This window comes from Pseudoliparis swirei, chromosome 4 (genome assembly GCF_029220125.1).
Source record: "Pseudoliparis swirei isolate HS2019 ecotype Mariana Trench chromosome 4, NWPU_hadal_v1, whole genome shotgun sequence".
NCBI lineage: Eukaryota > Metazoa > Chordata > Actinopteri > Perciformes > Liparidae > Pseudoliparis > Pseudoliparis swirei.
The window spans coordinates 14,149,388-14,155,314 of NC_079391.1; the positions used below are offsets into that span (position 1 = coordinate 14,149,388).

The window sequence follows — 5,927 nt, forward strand, 5'->3', positions numbered from 1 at the left end:
CGAAATTATAAAAGACAAAATCAAACAACAGCTCAATAGCAACAATAATGGAGTAATACGTATCAGAGGGAAGCAACGACATCACAACGAGTCCAGATAGCCTGGATTGTTTCATTCCAGCCAACGCATCAAGCTGAAGGGTAACTGGTTCCAGGTAGATGGAGCACAACATCTAAAAGGAAATCAGTGCTCATGGAAAAACCTGCAGCACCAATAAGTCCTGAGAGACAGTCATCGCCATGGTGATAACACAAGAAGTTCTCCAATGTAAACGACAAAATACACACAGTTTGTCCATCTAGATGGACCCGTTTGAGTGTTTTTCTGATCAGCAGGACAGCATCATTGGTCTGTGGCAAATCACAGTTTCAAAATGCATCATTTTGATCATGTGATTGTGGTCACGGTCAAAAGAAACCCACATTGACTGTGAATTGGAAACAGAAAACAAACAGCTGTCCCCCGTGTTGATAAATTTCTGTCCACCTCCTCCCTATGTGGGCTTTGTCACTCTATCACCGCCGGACTTCCTCCTTTGCTGCCTTCTGCATCGCTGCGGCCGCTAGAGGGCTTTTTCAATTAAAGTAAACAGATGTCTTTTGCATGTAAATTTTCTTGGAATTTCATGATTTTACACAAATGGGAATTACTCGAAGTACAATGCTCCTACAGTATACCTTTATTATTGTGTTATATCTATGGATAAAATATTGTTACAATAAACATTTGGCCAAATGCTTGTAAGAATAGACGGCAGCACACTGTGATAGATGGATAGAAATATCTCATAGAAAACAGGTATAATGTAAAGCTGCTGTCACAATAGGACATTTTTTCTGGACATTTTTCCTCAATGCCTTTCCCGAGTCCCAACTCTGAACTGAAATTCCATCTTTCGACTGAGATGAAAAGCAAAATAAACTGAAGTTGGAGACATGCATTCCTCTCAGGGTTTTAATTAACTGAATTGTTATCATATTTGTGTTTTAATGTATGTGTGTGTTTGTGATGATTTCTTTGTGTGACTGCATTGTCATGTTGTGTATAAATGTAGATTGATTTCAAGTCGATCTTCTAATAGAACTATTGACTTTCTAATTTAATAAAAGCTTCCTGTAACAAACAAATCATATGGGAGGTGAGTCCTAATCTAATTTTCTTGTTCAAACTGTGGCTCAAGGAGCCCATTAGTCTGAGCTGTGATGTGTATCACAAACAAATGACAGATGTCAGTAAGTGACTCAGGATATCCATGAAGTCAACATTGGTACCAAACAACGTACTTTAGCAGCCTGTGTGATTATGTTTAGCCCCCGACAGCAGAGCTTAATGAGACGTTCGTGCACAGTTTCCTGTATGGCGAATCAAGTTGTGTGAGGTGAGAATCACAGTTGTAAGAAGCTGGAGACGCTTTAGAAAAGCTAACCAACCGTGAAAAGATGCAACATGGCACTCGGGCACGTTACAGTCCTAGAAGCGCTAGAAGACGGTCATGTTGCTCATTTGTTCCCAGCTGAAGCCGAGTTCACACGACGCGCTCGAGCCCAGATCTCTTCACACTCCAACAATTGTTTCTCCGACAAAAGCCCCCGATCGGAGGCAAATCCATTTTGCTCGGCGCTCGCAAATCGACAACTGTACAAAGAGCAGAGAGCATATTTGGCCCACTGATGCATCAAAGACACGGTTCAGACATCTAGCATGTTAAATATGAGATTAGATTAGATAAGATATTCCTTTATTTTATTAGTCCCACAGTGGGGAAATTGCAGAATCACAGCGGCGGGTGTTAATTAGAGCATTAATAAAAGATTAAAATAAAACACAAAACACAACAACAATACTAAATACTAATACTAAAATAAAAAATATACAGAGGAAGAAAAAAAATACACAAGGTAGTTACCAAAGAGAATTTTCAGCAGGATAAAGTGTTGAGTGTGCCAAGATCTCCATCGAATATCTGATATCCAAATATCTGGACCTGTTGGGAGTCTGATGGTGAGATAGTGAGAGAAGACACGGGTTGAGGGATTTTTTGTAACAATAGATGCTTAACTATATGTGTTGCTTTGCAACAATGATTAAAATTGTGTTTGTCCCAAGGAGGTTTAGATGAATAAACACAACACAGTGATTGATCTACATGGAGGGAAATAGTAAAGACTTGTGGAAACAGGCTATTATGTGAACATGTTTGCCAAAAAACCCTGTTGCTTCGTGTGAAAAACATCATCAGCACAGCGATCTGAGTCTTTGAAATTTGTGCAGCGTAAACTCGGCTTTAAAGGAAATAAACCGATGGAAAAGTGAGCCTGTGAAATACACAGTGAGCATTTGCAAAGATAATCCACATCCACACTGAGCAACGGCATAGCTGGCAACAGATGGGCACAGCATTGAGAAACAGGAGTGACAGCTCCCATCTGATTTCTCAACGTATCTTATAGAAGAAGATATTTAAAATGTGTTTACTAGAGAAACTACAGAATAACTAAAGCCCATATTTACTGTCTGTATTTGTGTATCATCGAACACTAACTAAAGGACTCTAAATAGATGCAAAATGAATTGTTAATTGTGCTGTTGCGTTTTGTCGATAAATGATATAGGACAAATATAATTGTAGTTGCTTTAAAAACATTGTACTTACCAAAAGTAAATGTGAACATGGTCACAGCACAAGAGTGCGGTCTGTCGGAGCAAGAAACAAGTGCTCAGACTGTTACACAGGCGCTAAACAAGCCAACAGATCCTGCAGAACAGAACACTTTATTTGGAGGTGAAACAGAAAGTGAGAGGAACAATTACTAGTAATAATCCCTCATTGAACTTTTTGTTAACCTTGGACATGCTCATCTACAGAAACTATAAAAGTTGGTCTCTAAACTGTGACGGGTGTTTCAACAGACAGTTGGCTAATCATGTTGCCATGTGCCTTTGTTTACTTTTCCAAAACAAGGAGTTCACATTTGTTTCAATAGTTCAGACGTTTCAACTGTCTGCTGTCTTCATTAGAAAAGGAGAAACATTGCCTGCTTTGTTCTCCAACGTCTGTGTACCCTCTTGAGCCCTCATAGCAGTCATAGTCCTGCGGCGAATTGTGGAGGCATGTCATTTCTCTTTTTCTATTTGATCCCCTGGTTTTTATATCCTTTGTCAAATGGTCTTTCAAATGATTTGATAGAAATGATACAATAGTTTCATATAAGGCCCAACACAACGTCTTGGCTGGGGGAATAAAATGGAATAGTTGGATGAGGAGGAGGAGCTCCTTGGCTTGGAGATAATAAGCTTGTTGTTGTAATGACTCTGATCTCCAATAAAACATAGTCACATTCCTTAGGCAACTCTTCAGTTGACTACAAGCCCCACAAATCAATCTTTTTCACAGAAACACAAATTAAGCTCCAGATTCAACAGCCCTTATAGCAGCGGCTCAAAGGACTGGATTTAAGCACAACATTTCTTTGAGCTAAATGCTAACGTATCATAGCAAATGCTTACAATGACAATGCTTTTAAAGAACATAACATGCAGAAGTTAACTTTGTTTACTGCGTTCAAAATCTTGGATCATCATGTTAGCATGCTAACGTCTGCTAATTAGCAGTAAAGCCAAGGTACAGAGTTGGGCTAAGCAACACTGTGACCAATTGGTAGCGCTAGATGAAAAAACCGGGAATCACAAAAGTCAGTATAGCGCACATTCTCTGGGAGTGACGATTGTCTGTTCAAACTTTAATGGGAATCTACTGTACATCCCAGTAATTTTCTCGGTGATTGCAATGTTATTATCAGACACAGCCACGTTTGTTTTTTCCCCATACATGTCGGTGTCAATCACCTCTGACAGCATCTGTTTGGTCTTCTCTCCCAGGTGCTGCTTTCTGGACTGATTGGAGTGGTGTCATGGAAGAGGCCGCTCTCTCTTGTGGTGAGTGTCCTTTGAGCGCCCACGCTCAGCTGCTAATCTAACAACTCTGAACAAAGCAATGCTATTCAAGAGGGAGATGTGACGTTATATGAGACACACACTGAAACAGATCATTTGTTTATTTTCTGTTTGAATAACCACATGTACAGTATATTAGTTCACACACTACAGCAGAATACCAATCATGACACCGCATACGACATTATTAACTGATTTGATAACCTGTGATGCTGTAGGAAACACATGCAGACCAATCTTTCTGAAACTACTTACCAATTCAAATGTGATATGAGTGCTGAACATTTCTATAAAAAAAACATGTGACTGGTCACCCTTTATCAGCCGTGGAAACTGTAGAGCTCTTAACACAATTTCAACTGTGGGGCATGTTCAGGTTGTGGTAAAATCCCTGGATCACAACTCCATTATTGTTTGTTTCCATAGCTTCTGGACTGGAAACTAAAGGAGCAAAGACAGCTAGAAGACTTTGCAGTTTACACTTTTCTTCTCTGTGCTTACACGGATGAAAAATCGTTGAACTGTGTTACTAATTTAAAATAAGGTTTAAGATTCAAGATTCAAGATTCAAGATGCTTTATTTGTCACATACACACACAGGGTGTGCAGTGAAATGAAAGTGGCAATGCTCAGCAGGAATGTGCAAGGGCAACAAGTACACACTATTTACAAATAAAAAACAACACAATATTTACAGTAAGTGTGTGTGTGTGTGTGTGTGTGTGTGTGCCTAAGAGGGCAGTTGTGTGGGTCTATGTGGGGGTCCTGGTGAGGTCGGAGTTCACAATCCTGATGGCCTGAGGAAAGAAACTCCGTCTCAGTCTCTCTGTTCTTGCAGCGTGACTACGGAGGCGCCTGCCTGACCGCAGCAGCTGAAACAGTCTGTTGTTGGGGTGGTGAGGATCCTTCATGATCCTGCCGGCTCTGGTTCTGCACCTCCTGGTGTACAAGTCCTGCAGGGTGGGGAGTGTAGTTCCAATAGTGCGCTCAGCCGAACGCACTACTCTCTGCAGAGCCTTCCTGTCCTGAGCGGAGCAGTTGCCAAACCAGGCTGTGATGCTTCCTGTCAGGACGCTCTCTACAGCTCCAGAGTAGAAGGACTGAAGGATCCTCTGGGAAACTTTAAATTTCCTCAGCTGCCTGAGGTGGTAGAGGCGCTGCCTTGCCTTTCTCACCAGAGTGTCTGTGTTTGTTGACCATGTCAGATCCTCGGTGATGTGGACTCCCAGGTATTTATTTACCGTTCAGCTTTAACTCACCACTTGCTTCTGATCTGTCGTCTGATGTTACACCTATTTTTTCATTTATCATGGGTGAAAACAACAAAAGAGCTGGCACTGCATCTGCAATGTGGTACTAAATTCTCCTTTCTACATGATTTGTCTGATGTTTCTCTTCTACTAGCAGGCAACATTTTTTTCCTGTTTTATTTTTTTGGGGTTTACATGTTTAGATATTTATATTATCCAAACCACTTATCCTAATTAGGGTGTTGGAGGCGCTTTAGCAAATTCCAGCTGACATTGGGCGAAAGCAGCGTTAACCATTCACGCTCACATTCACACCTAGAGGCAATTTTTATAAAATCTTTAATTGACCTGAGCTGCATGTCTTTGGACTGCGAGGAAGCCGTAGAACCCAGAGGGAGCCCACACTGGGGAGACCTTCACACAGAAGGACCCCTCTTGCTTATAAATAACCACATAACTGGAACTTTCCCTAATCTTACTTTGTTACTTTACATCTGCATGGTGAAATGTTTCTCTCCATTTCTAGGGAGTAATTTGTCTGCCAAAATATAGCCAGAAAACCTTGAATTGACTGTCATGTAGCCAACAATCTCTAATCCTGCATTTGTGATACATTGTAAAACACAAATCATCCGTTTCCCCTCCTTTAAGCGACAAAGAGAGATCGAGGTGGTTTATATTGTGACTGAAGATGATCTCTCTCTGACTGCATATCTTTCAGTC

The 5,927-nt window shown here is 40.8% G+C and overlaps 1 long non-coding RNA gene across 1 annotated transcript; it reads right to left on the reverse strand.

Annotated features, from left to right (window-relative positions):
* Positions 1–359: 359 nt before the first annotated feature.
* Positions 360–2,729, reverse strand: LOC130193224 (uncharacterized). Its single transcript, XR_008831529.1, has 3 exons — positions 2,654–2,729; positions 1,907–1,995; positions 360–1,635 (listed from the first exon to the last, which is right to left on the reverse strand). It is a non-coding gene; the product is annotated as an uncharacterized LOC130193224 (long non-coding RNA).
* Positions 2,730–5,927: the final 3,198 nt, after the last annotated feature.